Genomic DNA, 24090 nt, shown 5'->3' on the forward strand with positions numbered 1-24090 from the left:
AAAACGGGGCCTGGTCCATTAGGGGTCACTGAGACGAAGGAAGGTGATGACTTTATATTGGAAAATGGGTGACACCTCTGAGCAGCAGTGCTATTTGAACTGAGACCAGAGGGCTATAAAAAGATCAGCGAGAAGAGGATAAGTACAAAGGTGTTGAGGTAAGACAGGCTTCGGGTCCTTGAGGCTCTGAGATGAGGCCTCTATAATCTTTACTTCGTGAGCAGGAGGAAGTAGTGGTTAGAAGACCAAGTCAGTGAGGTTGGGCAGAAGGCAGATAATAAGGCCTCAAGGACCCCATAGTAGGGGTTTGGATTTTAGACCACATGCAGTGAGAAGCCATTAATATGTTTAAGAAAGAGAGTCAACTGATCTGATTTACATTTGTACAAGTAAAAGTCAGACTTCTTTGTGAGGCAATTATAAGAATATTATTCCTATCATTTCAACAAGTCAAAGTCAAAAGAAAGGGATGATGCTGGATTAAGAGTATGATTAAAGAATGATCCTGGAATAGGGAGGAAATAGGAGTAACGACGTTTCAAGATCACTGGAGAAATTTTAAAAATTACTGAAATGCAGAGGCAATATTATCAACCAGGGTACAAGTTACAAAGCCGTAGAGATACTATGTTCTCACTTTGGTTAAAAAACAACACAGACAGGTATACACATATGTGTAGAAAAAGATCTACAAAGACATATACTAAGGTGTTAACCTTGGTGGTGATCCCTGAGTGTAAGATTATGGTGTTTTCATTTGCATAAAAATAAGAGATGGCAATGAGACAAGAGTGAAAACTGGGAGTGCAGATAGAAAGCTGTTACCCAGGAGAGAAATCAGCCACTTTTAAAGGCTGATCACAGTGGAGTTGTGAGAAGTTGATATGTCAGAGAGATAATTTGGGGGTGGAGAGGTTAGGAGTTACTGATGAGTTGGCAGTTGTAGCAGAGTAAAAGGGTAATCAAGAATGACTCCTAGGTTTTTGGCTTGAAAAATGGATGGAAGTGGTGACATTTTCTGAGATGAGGAAGAACCAAGCAAGTTCAGTTTGGGTACCTTTCTCAGAAGGGGGTTAGGAGGTAACTAGATATCTTGTGATGGGTCATCAGTTAAGAGATGTGCCATTGTAAGTTACTAATCTTCTTGGATGAGTTACCTTCATTCCTCAGTGTTCTGTTTAGAGCAAACCTTGTTAAGCAGAGAATGAATGAATGAGGACATGGCTTGAAAAGTCACCTGGGATGTTAGGTGGAATATAAGTAATACAGCACGGGATGATGTGTGAAATAATGGTTGCCTTCTTAAGCCTCTTCATTTTAGAAGGTCAATGCCAACACTGGAGATGGTCCAGAAAAATGAACCCCAACCACTTACCACAGATAAAAATGAGGCTAATAAAGAACAGAAACAGGAGTAAAAGTTACTATGTCTAGATAGTGAAATCAGACATACTGGAGACAGATTATCAGTGTAAATAATCAGTGATCAGAATGTTTTTTGAGCCAGCAGTCAGTTACTGGAAATCTCCAGTTAGCCCAAACTCATCTTATCTATGTGATCATGGTTTTATTGTAATAGTTTTATAACTTTGTAGGATTGCCTAGAAGACTTCCCTGTCAAGGCTGAAGTTAAACAAAGCAATGGGGCCTCTTGGCTAATTGTAGCAAGAAAAAATTTGTCTAGATGTGAGGAAGAGTTTCCAAAATAGGAAATCAAGACTAGAACAGGTGATTCTTTGAAAGGGTTTCCACTCATCGAACCTATTTCCTAATGTATGATTTTATGGCCAACTATTTAAAAAGCAAAAATAACCCGAGTCTGGAAATGCAACTCCATCCAGTGTATTTTTTTTAACTTGGCCCATACCCGGTGCACCCAGATGCGTCACAGCTGAGTCAGTCCGGGTGGTTCTCTGAAGCAGCCAAAGTGAGCATTTCAGACATGCCACAGATTTGGATACTGGAGATCTCAGACCCTTCACTAAATAGTAAATCCAAGATGCCAATTACAGAGGCTTAGAGACCACAAGAAATAAAAGGGGACAGGTGAAATATCAAGCAGTGAGCAGGTGTAGATTTTATTGGGGAAAAATTCCCCAGCCTTCAGTTGAGTTCAGGTATTTAACATACTTCCTTCATTAATGTTTATTCAATTTTTATTAAAACTATGTTTTCAATTTTATACTGCCTGAACAAAAAAATCTCGCAGAATACATGCTTTCAGTGTTCTTATTTAAGAAGTAATTTTTTCCAGTGGAAAGAAGGGAATGTATAAAGTGCTTGGGTTTTCTTAATAGTCTGTTAAAAAAAAACAAGCAGTTGGGTGTATAATCAAAAGATTTGCTTTCTTTAGCAGAACTAGACTATTAAAGCTAAATTATAATGTTCTAAACATTACCTTTCAAAAAAGTACCCACATAAAAAATAATTTTCCTGAGTATCTCACTTAGAAAATACCCTACCAAGTCAGACAGACCACATCTCTCTCCGTAGTTATGAGACGCGGCCATGGAGACAGCTCTGTAACTGGAATTCATGACACTGCATGTCCGCCTTGTCTTTCAGATCAGCTCATGGGGCCTATTGATCGTAAGATCTTAGCTGCTTTGAAAAATTTCCCAGTAAGTGAGTTTAAACTAAGAAATGGGCCAAAGAAAATAGATGGACCCCAGGCTGAGAAAGTGAGCACAAATCAGATTAATCACTGGGGCTCAGTATGTTTCTATCTGGTTTCCATGGTGAGAGGAGGACCAGGAAATACAACAGAATGAATTGGAGACTGTGAATAATCCAGAGGTGCCTTCAGATGCTGAGTGAAAAAGCCCAGATAGAGGCCGCAGACACTCGGCTTGATCTCTCCGTGTTGGTAGCTCTGTTCCTAAGAGGGAAGAGCAATGTCAGAGACAGAATAACGCAGGGCACAGAAACTCTCCTGATGGAATCACACAAAACTGGGTTCACATTCTGACTTTATCAATCATTAATTCTTGAAAGAACCTGGTACTTCATTCTCTTAAGTTTCCATTTTCTCATCTGGAAAAGGGTTGGTTGGGAGGATTAAAGAAGATACTGCTACACAAAATACTTACATGGCATTGACATCTAAGAAATCGCAATTGCTGTTTTAATGTAATCAACAAAAAGAGTGGATGAACCAGAAATAAAGGGGGAAAAAAATCAAAGAAAACAAATATTACTGCTTTGTCAACTGTGTAACAGCAGTGTTTCTGAGAATGCTGTGTGTCCTTCACATAAAGTGGAGAATCCGTCAGCAATGAAAGCCACTTCCTGCTAGCAGAGGTGTGGCTCTCTGCATGTGTGTAGCCTGCAGGTTTCTTTGAGTAGCTCTTGATATTCAGGGTTTCACTAGGCCAGATGTGACGACAGGCAGTTGTCTTACAGTGTCATGGGACCTACAGAGATTAGATGACATCCCACCGTGGATTCGCCCTTCGCTCCCTGACTTCCTGTACTGACTCTGTGGTTGATGACCACTGACCTCAGGCCGGGAGTGCCAAGAGGGCACAACTGTAAACAGCATGTGCCATGGGGCAGAGCTCAGACCTGTCCACCGGAGCTGCTCTTATTTATCCATAACTGCCACCATGCTACAGTTTGCAGTTTTTCTCTGCATGACTGGCATGTGTCTTCTTGCATGGACTTGAACACATACAACCTTTTTTGCTATAGTATTTCTTTATCATAAGTCTACTTGTAATAGTCCTCTAATGGGCCAGTCACATTTTAACAAACCACAAATATTGAAAACAATGGGACAGCTGTTAAGAGGCCATGTTGAACATGTTACAGCTGTAAGAGCACAGACACCGACACCCCATTTTACTGATGGCGAGGTCTGAGGTCCAGCAAGCACCTGGCCACATGGCCACATGGCAGAGAGGAAGGGAATTATTATTCATGCTGCGGTGTTCTGATTGTAAGTTCAATGTTAACTTTTGTTCCTGTTGGCCGGAATGTTTTGGCTTGAGGAGCTGGGATACAAAGAATTCTGAGTGTGACAGGGCTGATCGGAGGACCTTCTGGGCAGAAGTGAGTCTCAAAGGCCATGATAGACAGGGGATGGGCCAGGAGGGCGTTTTAAACTAGGCCAAGCCACACACATCCTAACTGAGGATAAAAACTCACACCTTGCATTGCGGGGTGGTAAATCCTAAGTCTCTCATTTGAAATTCTTTGTATCCTTAGGCTGGTAATGTTATTTTCTAGCGCAGAATACTTTCCTGCACAGTAGGTGGTCTGGCTGCAGTGCCTTATTTAATCTTTCACTGACTATGTTCTCTCAAATACAGCATCTTGGTTGACAGTTATTAAATGCCTGGTTGACACTAGACATCAAAGAATTGGAGAACAAACATTAGGTGCTGCAGAATAGAATCATTTAGCAATCAAAGGTAACTGCTGGATAAATACGGACCAGAGTGGATTTATTTTCAGGATGAGTGGCCAGTTGCTGTGTGAGTTGCAGTTCCTGAATTTGTCCTTTTCACCAGCCTGCCATAACTCTCCAGAGGCACTTGTTTGAGGTCTTTCAGAGATTGGCTTTTAAATTCTTACTGCTTCTTGACGATTAGTCCTTTTGGATGCTGAAATGCATTTTCCTCTCATTGGTTTTGTCCACTGTGCATTTGGTTTTCCTCTATAGCCTAACTTAACTTGATAAATTCCTAGGTGCGGAGACTCCCTGTTTAAAGGAAAAAAAAAAAAAAGGATTTGTCAATAGTATGATCCTGTCCTCAGTTTCCTTCCTAACCTCAGTAGCATCCATTGAAGGGCTAGGAGAGTGGCAGGTGCTCTGGAATACCAGGCAAGGTGCCATAAAGTCACGCTCTTTGCCCGGCTGCTCTTTGTCCTCTGGGATGAACGTGCGGCTGGGAGATGCTCTTGCCCAGTCTCCGCCTCCCCACCCCATGGTGCAGGCCTTCTGTTCCATAACATCTTACAGAAGATTGAGTTGACTAGTGGTACAAGTAAAGTTCACTGCATACCATCTTGATTCTAAAGGAAGATTAGTAGAGAGCAAAGGAGAGACAGGTAGCAAAAACAGAGTCCAGCACTGGTGGCATCAGTGGTAAGCAGAGGAGTGTATTCTGCCCAAGATTATTCTCATTCTTTTAAAAAAAATTTTATTGAAGTATAGTCAGTTTACAATGTTGTATCAATTTCTGGTGTACAGCACAATGCTTCAGGCATACATGAACATACATATATTCCTTTTCATATTCGTTTTCATTATAAGTTACTGCAAGATGATTCCCTGTGCTATATCATACAGTATGAACTTGCTGTTTACCTATTTTATATATATTATTTAATATTTGCAAATATCAAACTCCAATTTATCCCTTTCCACTCCCTTTCTCCCCTGGTAACCATAAGTTTGTATTCTATGTCTATGAGTCTGTGTCTGTTTTGTAAGTAAGTTCGTTTGTCTTTTTTTTTTTTTTTTTTTAGATTCCAAATATAAGTGACATCATATGGTATTTTTCTTTCTCTGTCTTGTTTACTTCACTTAGAATGATGATCTCCAGGTCCATCCATATTGCTTGAGTGGATATTAATAATATAACCCCGGTCCGTGAGACTGCAGAAGCTGCCATCTTTCTTTCCTTCTGTTGCTTTCTCTCAAGCCAAGCTCTGAGGCACTTAGGGACAGAAACACTTGCCTGTCCACCACAGCTCACACCTAATGCTCATGACTCAGTGTTGGCTCTGTTACCCCGTAATATGAACATGGCCTCAGGTGGTCTGAATATACTGTTGTTTATACAAGAGAGACAGGTTACAGTGGTGTGATACTTCCAGCTGAACCCTGGGATTCCAAAGCCTACATCACAAAAAATACACGCTTAATTTTCTCACTGGTGTATTCTTTTTTTTTTTTTTTTAACTTAAATCATAGTTTCTTTTTTAACTCTTTAGCTTGTTCAGACTTGTTCTGTAAAGCAAAATGTTTCCACTGGTTTGGGTGAGGAAGCACTCTGTAAATACAGATCTTCCAAAATTCCGAAGGAAAGAGTAAGTGACTAAACTGTGAAGTTGTAAGGAAAGTTAAAGAGAATGGAATCCAGTGTTATGAGGGGAAATGCTAAGAAGGGAAGGTGTGGGAGGAGTACTGATCAAAGCAGAGGTAATTTTTCAACAGAGTAATAATAAGGAAAGAAATAATAGTGTAATGAGAGTAAGTCACCCCGATGATGGTTTGTTAGTATGCGACCTACTCTGGTAGTAAAGGAATATATTAAATCAGCAAGTTAACACGTAAGTACAAGGCTATGACTCAAGAGTAGACGATGCTTTCCTGGACTGCTGTGGACAAGGTGGTCGTTCCCACTGCGAATGAGGTCAGTGTCATCATTGCTGAAATGGAGCAGGCTGACCCAGTCAGGGAAGAGCTGGCAGAGGATGGTTATGTTTCACAGTGCCTCCTTCTAACCCTCAGCCTCCATCCTGAAAACCCCTCTGAGATTACACGTATGGGTAGACGTGTGCTTCAAAATGCTTCCCAAAGGGAACTGCCGTCACATCACCGCTTTCCTTCGAGCTAAACGCTAAGGCGGTGGGACTGTTGGGACATTCCTTTTGAGACAGTTATTCTTCAAGATATCAAGCAGTATTTTTGTTACTACTGTTTCTGGGTCCTGAGTTTTTGCCCAGTTAACTCAAATGGAGTGACGTGCCTCCTGCTGCGGTGGGGTGCTTGTCACCTGGCAGGCAGGTGCATTCCCCATTTGGTTGACCCCTTACCTTACTCCTACCTCTAATTGGAAAGTCCGAGTTACTCACCTCTGAGATGAGCACACAACTGTATCACTTGACTGGCTGTGGAACATTTGACAAGATACTTCACTTCTCTAAGCCTCAGTTTCATGACCTATATAGTGAGAAACACAACAGTTTTAAGTCTCACAAGCTGCAAGAGTTTTCATTTGTGAAAGAAATGGTTTCATTGGTTAGCTCACCCTGAGTGCTCAAAGTGTAGTCACCGTACTTCAAACCTAGCCATGAGAAATCTTGTAGAAGTTGGTTATTACCCTTCTTATAATATCTGTCTATAGCTAATAAAATAGAATTTTATTTGAGAAGAAGAAGTTTATTAAATTTATTTTAAGAAATGACCTTGACCCTGATGCAGTGTCCTTGGTATTCTGAGAGAAACAGTGAACAAGAAAAACAATGAAGTTGTTGACGTTAAAATGAGCCTCATAGATAACACCAGGGGCTATTTAACTAATGACTAATTTTCTACTTTTGCAATTAGAATACTGGAAGGCTAGACAATTCTTAGAGGCTCTGTCATCACAAATTTTTCTCACAACCCCAGAATCAGAAGAAACTAGATCAAAAATTCTGAAGACTCTGTTAGGAGAGCTTTAAGAGTTGTCTGTCAAGTCGAGTCTAAACCCAGTGCTAGAATTTTCCATACAGTAACCCTCCTAGTTCTGCTGCCTTACCTCAGACAAAAGGAGACGTGTGACCCCCCAAGGCTGTTCATTCTCATCTGGACGTGGACAGCTTGAACTCTTGTACTTAAATTCAACATAAGAAGGGCATTTCTGACTGCTTGCAACTTCCAGAAATTCAGTTCTTAGTGTCACAAGGTCCGTGAGGCATCTTTCCTTAACAAGTTACGTGGTTGCTCATTTGATTCAAAGAAGGAATCGTAAACCTTAGAATCTTTACATCCCAATTAAATAACCTGAGCTTGTTGAACTCTTCTCCACGGGACCTAGTTTTAAGATCTTTTTTCCTCTTGGCAAGTTTCCTCTTAAAACCTGGGCCTGGCAGTAGTATACTCCTTAAAGGACCACACGCAGAAAAATTGCGCACTTTTCCAACCTGAATTCTACATCTCATAGCTCTCACAGTCTCAACTGTATGTCAGATTATCTCAGACTTCATTGAACACAGCTCTGGCCGGGTCATATTGTCCTCTGTTTTCTAGGTGTACACTTGTTGAAATATTACATATTTAAGACTACAGTTTCTTTTTGTTAGTTTGTCTGGAGATAATTTTCATCTATTGTGTGTTCCCCTCAGCCAGGAGAATACTTGCTCATGTCAGTGGAGAATATTTTTGCACTGTGAAAAGAGGTTGCATTTTTAAAATTTTGGGCAAGGGACTTTTAAACTCCCTTGGCCATTATATGAAAAAGGCATAAAGCTAAGACGTACCACACTATGAAAAATGACTGCTGAGAACATTGTAAGTGTTATGTAAGTTCCTAGTAAAATGTCAGGCCAATGGCAAGTACTGAAGAAATTGTTTAAATTAGACACTAATACGGGTAGGTGGTAATTCTCAGGGAGGCCAGATCCATGACTCAAGTAAGTCATTTGTATTTTCTCATCATCTGCGCACCCCAGAAGTGCTTTGTCTGGCCATTTGTCTTTATTTCCTCTGCTTTCATGCCTGACAGGAAATTGGTTAGCAACCTCTGCAAAATACCTGTTGTCTAATACGTCAGGCCTTCACCATCTCGAGGTTAAAATAACTATAACAGTTGTCTTAACGTTCATTCTTCAGCCTCAGTTTTCAAGGTATAGGAAATTCCAGGAGAAAGATAAAGGGAATATATTATAGGAACCATGAGAAATTTATTGAAGGCTTTTAGGCAACATAATTCTTCCCACTTTGTTTCTTAAAACTTTAGGGGGAGATTTAAAGAAGCTGTCAGAAGGAAACAGAAACATCTCTTTAATTGTGGAAGACTCTTGTTCATCTACATTTACACTATGTTGAGGAAAGAGATTCCCTTCTGACAGTAAAAAACTCTTGATGTAAATTGAGATTTAAGAGGCTGCGTTTTAGCTGTGCTAGGAAATTAGGCAGCCCAGTTGTCTACTTGCAGTCAGAATGCTACAAATACTGTTCTGCTTTAGACTACATGCTGGATTTGCTTCCCTGTGATAAGTGGGATTTTATGTATATAATAATACAGATTATGTTTTATGTGTTTGCAACACTTTAGTAACAAATACCATATTTTTAATACAGTGTTTAATAATACCTTGTCCTTTGAAAGTGGGGATTTTCCCATTTTACATCTGAGTAAACTGAGGCTAATTTCATAAACCAGAGTTTTTAGATGGAGGTTATCACTCTCTTCTAAAGCAGAGAAGTAATAATGACTATTAAATGCATGAAAAAATCATTAAAACAATATGACATAATTACAATGCAAGGATGACAGAAATGTTCTAGTGGTAATAGGACATTTCCTGTGGATAGTAAGGATTGGTTTCTGTGACTCTTTTAATCTTCCAACATCCACAATAGATGAAAAGGATCTATTAATAAAAAAGGGGTTAAAAAGTCATTTATAGCAGATATTTGAATTTGTATAGCACTGTGATCAACCCCCTTTGTCCTAGATGAAATCAAAGACACTGTCCTCTGTGTCACTAAATTGGGATTTCTTTAACCTCTTGCTTCCTGATGGATCCTTACACAAGCTTGAAAACTCTAGAGAACTACCATACATATATATATATTCGTAGCACACCATGATGATTGCATCAGACGCCTGTCTTGTGCTAGACGCCATCAGTGTGGGGTGCACGAGAGAAGACTGCAAGCACGCTGAAAGAGCAGAAGGAAAGAATGTCAGGCGACGCGCCAGCCTTTTAAGAGCTACAGTAATTTAAACAAGGCTACATTTCATAGAGGGTTCTGGACGGGGAGACACATTTGGTAGTCATTAGCATATAGGTAGTATTTACATACTAATAAGAGGTGAGATCAGCAGGAGAATGAGTACAAATGGAGAAGAAAAGAGAACCAAGGATGACATAGGAGCTGGGTGTGAGGGCGATCTGGCTGGGACATATGTCACTGCACTGATTGCCAGGGTTGATTAGGCTGATTGGCTGGCTAGGTGGGTGTCCCCTTCCTCCTTCACCACTCCGTATGCATCCCTCCTGAGGCTGCGCGCTCTGTCGAAGAGGACAACTGTCCCCAATAGAGGAGGACCGTTCTTCTTGGTCAAGGGTGTATGAGCAGCTGCGCTCCCCGGCTAGAACCTCCAAACAAGCTCTCAAGGTGACATAGGAGCTGGGTGTGAACCCAGGGGGTTTGACTTTACTGCCTCCCAAATTAGTCTATAGAAAATTACTTTGAGTTTGCATTAAGCTTTCTTGGTCCAAGGCATTCTTACCTGAATGTTCCTATAGATAAGGATAGAGGGAAATGTTAAATTCACCAAGCCATGCCTTCAGTGAAGGGAGTGCACTCCTTAGTAATTACCAAGTGAAACAGAAGCTGAACACGGCTGCTAGGAAGAAAGTAAAATACTGTGTGTCATGAAATTTTTCAAAAGAATTCTGTGCCAAAGAGAAGAATTTGTCTAAAAACTACTGGGCTATTTTGCCTCCATCACTTGTTATTACCACGCAATGTGTTTATTCAGTTTCCAGTGTCTTATTAGGTCCTGATGGGAATACCTGGCATTAGACCAACAGTTACTTTAATGAGGAGAAATAATGGAGCTTTCCTAAAGGGAGATAGAAGATCTGAAATTTCCTTCATTTTCATCTCCTTAATAACATTCTCCCTTTCTGTCACTCTGAAATGTGGCCTTATTATGTTAATTTTAGTTCTTTCTGGACTAAATAGAAAAAGGAGCCCAACTGAGAGTCAGGAAGAATTTTTGTTTCAACTGGAATTTGAGTTTTCAACCTCAGTTGTTTTCTTAGCATTAAGATAAACCCCTACTCTGATAATTTCCATGATAACTTCTTTTGACCCCAGCTTTTGAAGGTCTTAGATTCAAATTGTTGCCTTGCCCCTGTGTTGTGTGTCCATGGCGAGTGGATTAATCCTTCTGAGTCTATTTCAGGGGGGGATGGTCAGGAAAGGCCTTTTGGTAGAGATGCCATTGAGCTCCAAGCAAAAGGAACCTATTCCATGATCAAGCTATGAGCCAGTGTGGCTGGAGTGAATGAGCCCCAGGAAGAGTGGCACTTGCTAGGTCAGAGAGACAGGCAGGGACAGGTCACACAAGGGTCTTAAAGGTAGAAGAGAGTACAGGAAGATTTTGCTTTATAAGGAAGGGCAATCCACAAGAAGGTTTTAAGCACCAAAGTGACATAATAGAATCTACGTTACAAAAAAAAAAATCTCTTTAGTTGCCATGCAGAAGACTAGTTAGGAGTAAATGCAAGTCGAGTGCTTAGCACCAGGTCTGGCTTGTAGTAGGTGAGAAATGTTAGCTCCTATCATCATGGTCCTTATTGTCCTTATCCTCCCCAGGAGGGCACGTCAGTCTTCCATGGGAGGGGCCTGGGCCTCAAACCACTAACTCCTCCACCCCCATCTAGTCACCTGCTGTAGGAAGATGTGCTTTTACCATCCCCTGCCCTCTTAGCTGGAGGGGAGTATCATCAGTGGCCATGATGTGTGCTGTCCATCTTAGGTGTGGTGGGGGTGGAAATGATGTTGAGACCTTCCACATTTATATCTCATCTCCTTCTGCAGAATTATACTGCCATAGGGATCATATCGAATTCAGGCTTGGTATGCAGATCATTAGCAAACCCATTTCCAGACCAAATGGAGAAACATAATATTTGCAGACAAGGCACTTTTCAAGGAACTTATTGTAACCTCAATTTTAAATGCTGCACAACAGAAAGCAAATTAAATTTTCTAACTTGTATACTTGCTGCTGTTAATAATACCAAGACATAGCCTCGGATGACACTGAGTACATGGGGAAGCACCTTGAAAAACTTTATCTCATTTGACCTTCACAATACTCTGATGACTTAGGGAAAGTCAGACGGATGATTTCCAGTTCAGGGGAAAATGTAGCAGCATGGGGATCGTGTGACATGTCCAGGCCCGCAGACAGCTCCTAACTGGGACTCATCATTGCAAATCATAGCCTGGAGTTCTTTTTATGATCCCCAATGGCTGCTGCTACCACTGGTCCTGTGTTCACTGCTTCTTGTTATGGAGGACAAGAGCATTTTTATTTAAATAAATAAATAAATAAATAAATAAATAAATAAATAAACAAACAAACATATATATATATTTTCATATTTTTTCATTGTAGGCTATGACAAGGTATTGAATATAGTTCCCTGTGCTATACAGTAGGACCTTGCTGTTTATCTATTTTATATATAGTATTATCTGCAAACCCTGAATTCCCAATTTTTCCCTCCACTCTTCCCTCTACCCCTCAGTAACCATAAGTTTGTTTTCTATGTCTTTGACTCTCTCTTGTTTTGTAAGCAGTTCATTTGTGTCCTTTGTTAAGATTCTACATGTAAGTGATATCATATGGTATTTTTCTTTCTCTTTCTGGCTTACCTCACTTAGAAGACAATCTCCAGGTTCATCCATGTTGCTGCAAATGGCATTATTTTGTTCTTTTCATGGCCGAGTAGTATTCTATATATATGAGCATTTTTTCATGTGCCTCTTGGCCATTTGTATGTCATCTTTGGAGAAATGTTAGGTCTTCGGTCCATTTTTTTGATTTGGTGGTTTGCTTTTTCTGTTACTGAGTTATATGAGCTGTTTATATATTCTGGAAATTAAGTGCTTGTCAGTTGTATCATTTGCAAATATTTTCTCCCATTCTGTCTTTTTGATTTATTTATGGTTTCCTTTGCTGTATAAAAGCAATTAGGTCCCATTTGTTTCTCTTTGCTTTTGTTTCTGTTGCCTGGGTCGACTGCCCTAGGAGAGCATTCCTGTGATTTATATTAGAGACTGATTTGCTTCTCTTCTCTTTTAGGTTTATGGTGTCTTGTTGTAGGTTGAAATCTTTAAGCCACTTTGAGGTTATATTTGTGTATGATGTGAGGGAGTGTTCTAATTTCATTGATTTATACGTGGCTGGGAGGATGAGAGCATTTTAAAGTGCTGTGCAGAACTGGAATTTCTAAAGTGTTATGGTGGAAAAACATACCAGTATTAATTTAGTAGTAGTCCAAGAGGGGGAAAATTCTGAATGGGTACCCTTAATAAGCACAAAATATATGTATTAGTAATGTAGGAAAAGCCTAGGTTTTATTTAGAAACCAAATCTGTTTGAAATTGATTGTATCTCTCTGGCACATGAAAAAGTCCACTATGGTTTGGAGAATGAGCTGGCCAGATTTGTTTTGCCTTGTTTGTTTCCTATGATTGTCATCAATCTTTTTAAGAAACATTCCCAAATAAAAGCAAACCTAATAGTTTGAGGAAATTCCGGAATAGACCACAACAGGATTCTCGTTTCTAAAGTGGGTCACAATTTCCTTGTTGTTCACTTTTTTTTGTTAAGTATTTAAGTCAACCATCTGAATTTTTTTACCAAGTGAGTATAGCCATCCGCCAAGATCGACAGTAATGAACATATTTTTGTGCTTATTAGCTATTTGTATACTTTCTTTAATGTAATTTCTACTCTAAGTATTTCTCAATTTAAAACGCATATCTCCTTATTCAGTTGTAGGAACTCTTTAAAAATTCTGGATAGTAGTCATTATTGTATGTGTAATTGGCAAATAGTCTCTGGTTATTTGCCTACTCTGTGGTTTCTATTTTTATTTACTTAATAGTCTATCTTAAAGAGCCAAAGATTTTAATTTTGATAAAATTCATTTTTTTATTTTCCTTTATGGCTATGCTTTTGGTGTCAAATCTAAGAAATCTTTGCCTCATCCAAAGTAGGAAAGGATGTCTCCTGTGCTTTATTTTAGAAGTTTTATATTTTTAGCTGTCTTATTCAGACATATGATACATCTTAAGTTTCATGCATAATGTAAATTAAGTGTGTATGGATATCCAATTTCCCAGCACTATTTGTTGAAAAGACTGTCCTTTCCACTTTGAGTTGTTTTGGCATGACCTTATTTCTTGACTTGTTTCTGTTCCTTTGATTTGTATGTTCATCCTTATGTTGATACTATACTGTCTTGATGACTGTAACTTTATATGTAAAAGCTAAAAACAAAGCCCTAGTATATGCTGGGTTTCTGATTTCCCAGGTACCCTCATCTCTCTCTTTGTGTGTGTTTACATGTATGTGTGTATGTGTGTGTGTATTGATTGATTGATTGATGTGTAGTCAGTTTACAAAGTTGTATCAATTTCTGGTGTGCAGCATAATGCTTCAGTCAATACATGAACATAAATATATTTGTTTTTGTTACCGACTCCAAACTTGTTCTGCTTGCCGCACGACAGGCCAATAAATCAGGAGACAAGGTGTTGGGGCAAAGAATAGCAACTTTATTTGGGAAGCCAGCAGAGCGAGACGATGGCAGACTAACGTCTTGGAGCACCATCCTACTCAAGTCAGAATTCAGGCTCCTTTTATACTCAAAGGGGAGGGAACGTGGTTGGTGGTGGCAAACTTCTTGGTGTAGGAATTCTTTGTTCTGGCATCTGTCCGTGTGGGTCAGGTCACGTAAAACCTGTAACACCTCTAACAAAACAAAGGTTATTTTCTATTCTGCAACTTGTTATCTTTATATAAGTACAAAAGTGTTAATATCCTTTAAGGTCAGAGCCTTGGGAATAGGCCTCCTGTATATCAGGCTAAAGGCAACATTCTTTTACAAAAGGTGCAGAGCCAGCAAGACTAAGCCTAGAGAACAGGGCACAGGAAAGGAACAGATCTAATATGGAGTCAGATTTGTTTTCTGTTACAGTTTCGTTTTCTTTTTCACCATAAGTTACTACAACATATTGAGAATAATTCCCCTGTGCTATATACAGTATGAACTTCTTTATTTTTTATATATATATCACTTATATATATGTAACTTTACATATGTATGTGTATGTTAGTATCTTCTTGAAGTAAGGTTCCCTCTGGATATATGCCCAGGAGTGGGATTGCTGGATCATATGGTAAGTCTATTTTTAATCTTTTGAGGAATCTCCATACTGTTTTCCATAATGGCTGCACCAAACTGCATTCCCACCAGCAGCGTAGGAGGGTTCCCTTTACTCCACACCCTCTCCAGCATTTATTGTTTGTAGACTTTTGAATGATGGCCATTCTGACTGGTGTGAGGTGATACCTCATTGTAGTTTTGATTTGCATTTCTCTGACAATTAGTGATATTGAGCATTTTTCATGTGCCTATTTGTATGTGTTCATTGGAGAATTGCTTGTTTAGGTCTTCTGCCCATTTTTGGAATGGGTTGCTTGTTTTTTTTCTTATAAGTTGTATGAGCTATTTATATATTCTGGAGATTAAGCCCTTGTCATTCTCATGCTTTGCAAATATTTTCTTCCATTCCATAGGTTGTTGTTTTGTTTTGCTTGTGGTTTCCTTTGCTGTGCAAAAGCTAAGCTTTTAAGTCTAATTAGGTCCCATTTGTTTGTTTTTGCTTTTATTTCTATTGCCTGGGTAGACTGCCCTAGGAGAAAATTGCAGAGATTTATGTCAGATAGGCAAAACATTATGTTTTCTTCTAAGGGGCTATAGTGTCTTGTCTTACGTTTAAGTCTGTAAGCCATTTTGAGTTTATTTTTGTGGATGGTTTGAGGGAGTACTGTAACTTCATTGATTTACATGCACCTGTCCAGTTATCCCAACACCATTTGCTGAAGAGACTGTCTTTACTCCACTGTGTGATTAATGTTCTTAAAATGGCCATACTACCCCCAAAGCAACCTACAGATTTAATGTGATTCCTATCAAATTACCCAGGACATTTTTCACAGAACTAGTACAAATAATCCTAAAGTTTATATGGAATCACAAAAGACACAGAATTGCCAAAGCAATGCTGAAGGAAAAGAATGAAGCTGGAGGAATAACCTTCCCAGACTTCAGACAATACTACAGAGCTACAGTCATCAGAACAGCATGGTATTGGTACCAAAACAGACACATGGATCAGTTGAACAGAATAGAGAGCCCAGAAATAAACCCATAAACTTTTGGTCAGTTAATCTTTTTCAAAGGAGGCAAGAACATACAATGGAGTAAAGACAGCCTAATCTCTCTCTTTCCATGGGAATTGACAAACCCTATGCTTCTAGGCAGCCAGTGGAGCTACAAACTGTTGTTATAAGTGGGAAAATATTTTGGTTCTCTAAACTATAAACCAAGCATCGTCCTTAACTTGAGTCTGCTGGGGACATGTGCTCTTCTGTCAACTCTTTTTTTTCCCCCAGTGCTGGGGAATGTGGCTGGGACTTATCATTAGCGCTGCCTCCATTTAGCCTTGGGAAGATATTTTGAAATGTGAAGTACAGACCTACCCTCATAAATACGTAGAACAGGAGACTGCTTATATTCTACGGTTTTGAGATAAATCTGGATTTTTATTCCTTTACTCTCTAGCCTGGAAAACTCACAATGGGACAGTCTTAGATATACAGAGTCAAGGGTAATGAAAGCAGAATTAGAGGTTGTTAAGGAGTACACTTTACGTACTCCATAATTTGATTTTAGCCAGGATCATAGACAGTTGACTTGTAATATACATGGATGTCCAGTGTTGCTTCTCTCCAACCTTGCCACATATAAATACTCTAATCTCATTTCACAACATTATCTTGCAGTCTAAGAGCATTAATTTCTCATTCACGCTTTCCTGCCTCTGTTCTCATAGCAGTGTTTCCATATTTGCAGAGCACTCATGATCTAGCTCCAGTGTGAGTGCTGCACTCTAGTCCTGAAGTCTTTTATCATTTTCCCAGTCAGCATTAATAGTTGTATTTCTGACCTAATTTTTTACTCTGTTGAGATAAAATTTACCCCTTTAAATACACAATTGAGTGGCTTTTATAATACTCAAAGTTGTGTATCTGACACCATTGTCAAATTCCAGAATGTTTTCATCACCCCAAAAGAAACTTCATATTCATTAGCAGTGAGTCCCCATTCCATCTAATTCCCAGCCCCTGGAAGCCACGAAATCTACTTTCTGTCCCTATGAATTTGCTTATTTGACAGATTTAATAAAAATTAAATGATAAAATGAATGGCCTTTTGTTTCTGGCTTCATTTATTTAGCACAATGTTGTCATGATTTATCGGCATTGTGGTATGAATTAATACTTGATTGTTTTATATAGTGGAATAATATTCCATTGTGTCACCATACGGTATTCTGTTTACCATTTATTAGTTGATAATAAATCAGAGGTGGGCATTTATTTGCGTTGTTTCCACTTTTTGACCATTAGGAGTAATGTTGCTATGAGCATACCGGTACTAGATTCTATGTGGGCATTTGTTTTCATTTGTTACTGAGGAACCTTGAAAATGTTCTACAAAGTGGCTGTACCATTTTACATTCTCACCAACAATGTATGAATATTTCAGTTCATTCGTATTCTTCCCATACTTCTTAACCGTCTTTTTTCAAAGATTTTATCCATCCTAGTGGTTGTGTACTTTCATCCCATTGTGATTTTGATTTGTGTTTCCCTAATAACTGATGATTATCAGCATTTTTTTCATGGCTTATTGGCCATTTGTGTATCTTATTTAGAGAAATGTTTTTTTTTTATCAAGTCATTTACAGCTATAAATTTCCCTGTAAGTATTGCTTTAGTTGCATCTGTAAATTGTCTTTGTTATTAGTTTACTTTGATCTTGAAGTATTTTTACTTTCCCTTGTGATTTCTTCCTTGGTGCATTGGTTATTTAGGAGTATGTTATTTTATACATATTTATTTATGAATGTACCAAATTTCTTTATTATTGACTCCCAATTTAATTCCATTGTGCTTGGAAAACAGTCTTTGATTTCAGTCATCTCAAAGTTACTGAAAGTTGTTTGGTGGTCTAACGTAGGATCTGTTCCTTAGACTGTGGCAGGTGAACACCTGAGAAGAATACTTACTCTTAACTGTTGCTGCGTTCATGGTTAGTTGGTTTATATTGTTGTCAAAATTCCTCTTTCCTTGTTGATATTCTGTATAGTTTGATCCATTACTTACATTGGGATATTTAAGTTACCAACTATTATTGTTGAAGTTTCTATTACTCTCTTCAGTTCCATATATTTTACTTCTTATATTTTGGGGCCTTGTAATTAGGTACTTTCTTGTATTTATAGTTGTTGTATATTCTTGATAAATTGACTCTTACCATATAAAGATTCTTTATCTCCAGTAGCAATATTTTGTCTTAAAGTTGATTTTACCTGAGATTAATATGGCCCTTCCAGCTCTCTTTAGTAACTATTTGTGTGGTGTTTTTTACATCCTTTTACTTTTAACCTATTTATGTGTTTGAATTTAAAATATTTGGTTAGACAGCATTTCATTGGATCATAGTTCCTTTAAATCATTTTGCTAAACTTGGCCATCTTAACTTGAGAATTTAATAAATTTAAATTTAACAGGATTACAGATAAGGAAGGATTTATATCTGCCATTTTCCTATTGTGTCTTTAATGCTCCATTAGGGTTAAATAGTTATGTCTAGTATACCACTTTAATCCCCTGAGAGGTTCATTTACTGCATTATCAAGTTATTTTCTTAGTGTTGTCCTGGTGAAATACCATTATCATAGTTGAATAGTACACCAAAATTTTCTCCTGTATAGCTTCACTTCCCTCCTTTGTGCTTCTGTTTTCATACAATTACTTCTTTATACATTGTATGAACATCAATGTGGATTAATAATCATTGCTATATCCAGTTTTCTTTTAAGCCAGATACGAGAAAAAAGAGTTGTGAACAGAAATGTATGTACAGTTGAACCTTGAGAAATGCAGGGATTAGGGGTGCTGACTCCTGTGCAGTTGAAAATCATATAAATAACTTTACAGACTGTGTCCGGCACGCACACATTCAACCAACTGCAGTTTGGGTAGTACTGTAGTATGTACTTTTTGGGAAAAAAATCTACACATAAGTGGACCCATGCAGTTCAAAGCCGTGTTGCTCAAGGGTCAGCTGTATACTCTCCTGTATATTTCTCTATGCAGGTACCTTTACCAGTGTTCTTTCTTTATGTGAATTAGAGTTATTTTCTAGGATACCTTCACTTCATCCTGAAGGCCCTCGGTAGTGTTTCTCATAGGACAGAGAAAGTTGGTGGTAAATTCTCTCAGTTTTTGTTCATCTGGGAATATCTAAATTTCTCCTTATTTTTGAAGAATGGTTTGGCTGGATGTAGAACTCTTGGTTGATAGGTTTTTTTTTTTCTTTTACTACTTTGTATCAACATACTGCTTTCTAGTCTCCATGGTTTCTAATGATAAATTGGCTGTAATTCTTATTAAAGATCCTTTGTACATCGTCAGTTTGTTCTCTTTTTCTGATTTTAAGATTCTTTGACTTTTTACACTTCAATTATTATGTGTCTGACTTTGTATGTCTTTGAATTTATCCTTCTTAGAGTTCATTAAACTTCTTAGATATGAATTTTAGCTGTTATATCTTTAAATAACTCCAATGTCCGTGCTTTTGAAGGGCAGTCCTTGTTGCATACTCTGTGTTCTGCATGTGGGCCATAGTTTCCTGCATCTCTATATGTCATGCTTTTTTTGTTGTTTTTTTAAAAAAGAACGTGGCAATTCTGAAAATCAGATTTTCCCTCCCACTCAGGGTTTGTTGCCATTTGTTTAATTTTTTGAGTTCAGTGAAGTCTCTGCTCAGTTACATTAGTTGTCACCTAATAAAGTAGAGATTTCCTTAAATTCTTAGATACTCCCAGTTGTTACTGAGCCGTGTGTTCACTTTGGGATGTACCTTTAACAGTCTGCCAGGCAGTTACCAATCCCTACGTAGCCTGCTGCTTCTCCTGCTTCTGTGAAAACTCAAAGTGAGACAGCAGTAAGATTTTAGGGTCTTCTCAAGTGTATCCTGAGCATTTACATAACCCTGAGCAGGAGGACAGCCCTCTGTGCACGTGCATGGCCTTCTAGATTCTGTGGGAGACATCAGCATTTTTCAAAGCCCCTTTTGGACATCTCTTTCCTCAGATTTTCTTTGAAGCTCCCTGGTTAGTCTGTTTTTTAGCCCATCTCCTATCTACTGCCTCAGACGTAGGAGAAATAAAGATGGCCTTGTTAGCAGGGTGTTCCAGAAGATCACCAAGCAGATTAAATCATGACAAATTCTCTGGTAATGGGGTTTTAAAGTGCTCCAGTCCCAGGCTGCTCCCTCTAGCGGTTGCCAGGCTACTGGTTTCAAGGCTGCTGTCGCGCTGTGGAGGTCATGGAGATGGAGCGAGTTAAAATGCCACGATGGTCACTTATTACCGAGGTTCAGCTGTTGTTCTTAGGAATGTTTTATTTAAGGTTTCTGTAAGCTTTTAGTTAATTTGCCAAATTCTGAGACCGTTGATTCTGACAGTTTATACAGTTGTTCTTACTGCTTTTATAGAAGAGGTTTTCAAACGCCTTACTCGGCCATTTTTGCTGATGCCTTTGGCCTTTCACTTTTAATGTACCTCTTCGATGCCACCAGTGAAGCTGGGTGTGCACATGATGACAATAAAAAATAGCATCTCTCTTACTAAGAGCAGAGACTTTAGATCACTGTATGCTCAATAGGATGATGAAGTCAGGTTACAAAACAGAATAAAGCAGAGAGACAGGAGATGGTAGTTTTCAAAGGAGACTACAGAGGGGTTGCGGTTACTAATACTCATAAGGTCTGGAGAATGGGCAAGATAAAAATACTGTGAAAAAGGAGAAGTTTGGGAATTAAAAGTTCAGGGAGTTTAAAAAACCCCATGGTGACTTCTTTAATTCACTAAGGAGAAGATCAACTAGGGAAAGACACTGAATGAAAACTTGTGAGCAATAAGGATTAGGGACACAGATTCATTTGACAGCTGCATTAAGGAAGAGGCTATGTGTATCTGAGCCCAATAATATGAGATTCAAGTGGGAGTTTCAGGGGGAAAACTGAAGAATAGTCTGTAGGTAGCAAAGCAAAGCAAAGCAAGGAGGATGCACCTCCGGCCTCTCATAGGCCAGACGCGGGGAGGGGAGACCTGCCGTGAGAAGGCAGCAGTGTGCTCGGAGGTCCAGGTTTCTGTGAGAGACACTGAAGGTAAGGGGAGTTTGTGAGAGGAGCCCGCAGGACACAGGGGAGGCTAAAACGGGGGTTGGCAGCAGTGATAAACAGACAGAGTCATGGAGGTATTAGGGTCTGGGGGAAACTGGGTTCCCAAGGACTTGTGGGTTCCTTGTGGTGACAGGAGTCACGAGGTGATGTATAGCAGGGGCAGGCAGTTGATGGGGTTTTCTAGGAACATAAAGAAATCTAAGGTTCACATTTTACTCGTGCGGAAGGCGGGGGCTAGCTGAAGTACCTCTTGATGAGCAAATAACTCGTTTGCCCTGTGCTGATGGAGGCATAGCCTCCCTTTGGCCATAAATTCCCATTCTTATGTGTGGATTCAGCATAAGGCCTGAGGAGAAAATCTTTACTGACCACCCCCCATTTATCACTCGTCCTTTCTCTGAACTGGCCTTATAGTCAGTACTCCTTTTTGTGTATTCTGTGCATGTAAGACCCTATCTCTTTAACTGATTATGAAGTTTGTGAAGTGCAGAGGGCAGCCATCACTAAGCGATTTCTTACACTTATCTTTATGCCTCACCCTCTGGCCTGGCAGGTCTGGACCCCATCTTTTGCCGTAACACACAGAGCACGTGCTGTTCCACTGAGTGCCGGTTTCCCGTGGGCACACTCAGCTCTTGCGAAGGCCTCCATGTAACTGTGGGGTCGTGCCTTGTAGGCACCGTAGCGGTCGGCACAACTGTGTTTCACCCCCCTTCACCCCCCCACTACAGGCTGCTGTGGCGCACATTCCATCCAGTGAGAGTGACTCTCCCCCTAGCTGTAACTCCATCCCTTCCCTTTCCTGTTTAGAAAGCACACCACGCTAAGAGTGGCGTGATTGCAGTGATAATGTTATGTCCACTCTAATGTTGAACTCATTTTCCAATTTCAGTACTTTGCCATGAGGGAAGATTACACCTCATAGTTGTTTGAGACCATCGCTGTTAGGACCATGCGTTAAGAGCTAGCGTGCTGGGAAAGTCTGGGAGCTAGGTCTGCCTCCGGCTTCAGCCGGCGACGTGAATACCGCGCCCCATACCTCAGGAGCGCTCACTGGAAGGTTTTCCTCCCATCGCAGCTGCTGTGCACATGCAGCAGCTCTGTATTCTGCTTTCGCCCCTTGGGCTTTATGCTACCACAGCAGGTTAATTGATTTCTTTGCCCTCAGTTTCCACATCTTTAAAATGAGCAAAATAATTTAAGTGAGTACCTACACCATATGTTTATTGTGAGGATTAAGTGAGTTAAAATACGTAAAGTGCTTAGAACAGCACATAATACTGGGTAAGTGCTTGCTAAATGTTAGCTGGTAAGCTGCATTTCACGGGCTGCAGTGTACATTGTAAGTTACTTACTTGGAAGGGTTTTCAGTCTTCCGTAGTGTGTCTTTGACCTCTCCCCGTCAGCTTTGTTGAGCTATAATTGACACACAACATTATGTAAGTTTGAGGTTTATAATGCAATGATTTGATACACATACATATTGAAAAAGGTTAACTAACCCTATACCTCAAATAATTACCTTTTTGTTGTTGTAGTGAGAATATTAAAACTCTACTCTTAACAGCAACTGTTGAGTGTACAATACAGTATTGTTGGCTGTAGTCACCATGCTGTACACTGGATCCCAGAACCTATTCACCTTATAACTGGAAGATGGTACCCTCTGATCAACATCCTTGAGCTCTCTTGAGAAACAAATGTGACTGTTGTCTTCATCCTGATTATTATCATCATTAATATCAGTTACATGGTGCTGGTCTAAGCACGTTGTGCATATTAACTTATTGAATCCTTACAATGACCCTCTCAGTTAAGTGATATTACCTTCATTTTGCAGAAGAAAAAAAAAAAGAGGCACAAGAAATTTTAGGAAGTTAATCAAAATTCTAGTAAGTGCCACAGGTAGAATCTCTACCCAAGTCTTCTGGCTTCAGGCCTACAGGCCACTGCCTCTCCCACGTAAGGGATGCAGTTACAACTGTAGTTCCTAATGCTAATCCAGTGCACACAGCAACCCCCTTGGAAGACGGAGCTGTGGCTGGGATGTCATTTCCACCACTCTCTGGGTAAGGAGTACTAGGGCTCATTCATTCAACAGCCACTTAACAATGTTTCCGGCATTACTCTACGATCTTGGATGTAGCAGTGAAGAAAACACCCAGAACCACAGCTTTCAAGGAAGGAACCTGTATCAAGTTGAGGGGAGCAGACAGTAAAGTATGCAGTGTGTTAAAGGACAATAAACAGTACGTAGGAAATAACGCAGGGAAGAGGAACCAACTGCGTATGTGGCTGAGGGTAGGGGGTAAGAGCTAGAGAAATTTAGAGTCACTGGAGAGGGTGTTACTGAGAAGGAATAGGAGAAGCGGTATGGGTATCAGGAGAGCGTGCTCCCAACAGAGAGAACAGCCTGGAGGCCCAGCCAAGACAGCATTCTGTCTAAGTCAGAGTAATTCAGAGGTAATACCAGAAGTTTGAAGGGGCACAGGGCATATCATGTAGGGCCTTACAGACCTTTGTAAGGACTTTTTGTGTTTTCTGAGTTAGATGTGGACCCATCGAGGTGTTTTAAGCAGAGAAGTGACATGATGTGACTGGCACATTTAAATTATCACATGGGTGACATATTGAGACTAGGATGCAGGGGGCAAAGGGTGGAAGCCGGGAGGTACCTGCGCTATTTCAAGGAAAATGCGAAGTTGACATGGATGGGTTAGGGTGGTATCAGTGGAAGTGGTGAGTAATAATGAATGTGGATATATACTGAAGGATACAGGATTTCTTAAAAGGTCAGATGTAGAGTGGGAGAGAAATAGAGGGGTCAAAGATGACTACATGGTTCTGACTTGAGCAAGTGGGAGGATGGAGTTTCCATCGACTGAGATGTGGATGATTGCAGATGGATCGGATTTAGCCAGGAACCGTGTGTGGTGGGGAATGCATGAGGCAAGTTTAAGATATGCTGAGTTTCAGATGGCTATCAGGTAATCAAGTGAAGATGTTAAATAAGAAGATGGGTACTGGGAGGGTTTTACGACAGAGATAAAATTCTGTAGTCGTTGGGATAAGGGA

The 24090-nt window shown here is 39.7% G+C and overlaps 2 long non-coding RNA genes across 2 annotated transcripts in view; one reads left to right on the forward strand and one right to left on the reverse strand.

Moving 5' to 3' along the window:
• The window catches only part of LOC141577111 (uncharacterized), a 742740-nt gene that overhangs the window by 692505 nt on the left and 26145 nt on the right, over window positions 1-24090 (forward strand). The gene's annotated exons all lie outside the window — the stretch shown is intronic.
• The window catches only part of LOC141577112 (uncharacterized), a 309659-nt gene continuing 299803 nt past the window's right edge, over window positions 14235-24090 (reverse strand). The window contains exons 4-5 of the long non-coding RNA XR_012505709.1: window positions 22371-22431; window positions 14235-14444 (exon numbers count right to left, since the gene is read on the reverse strand). This is a non-coding gene — a long non-coding RNA (uncharacterized LOC141577112). The remainder of the gene's footprint in view (window positions 14445-22370; window positions 22432-24090) is intronic.

Source organism: Camelus bactrianus, chromosome 3, assembly GCF_048773025.1.
Source record: "Camelus bactrianus isolate YW-2024 breed Bactrian camel chromosome 3, ASM4877302v1, whole genome shotgun sequence".
Taxonomy (NCBI): domain Eukaryota; kingdom Metazoa; phylum Chordata; class Mammalia; order Artiodactyla; family Camelidae; genus Camelus; species Camelus bactrianus.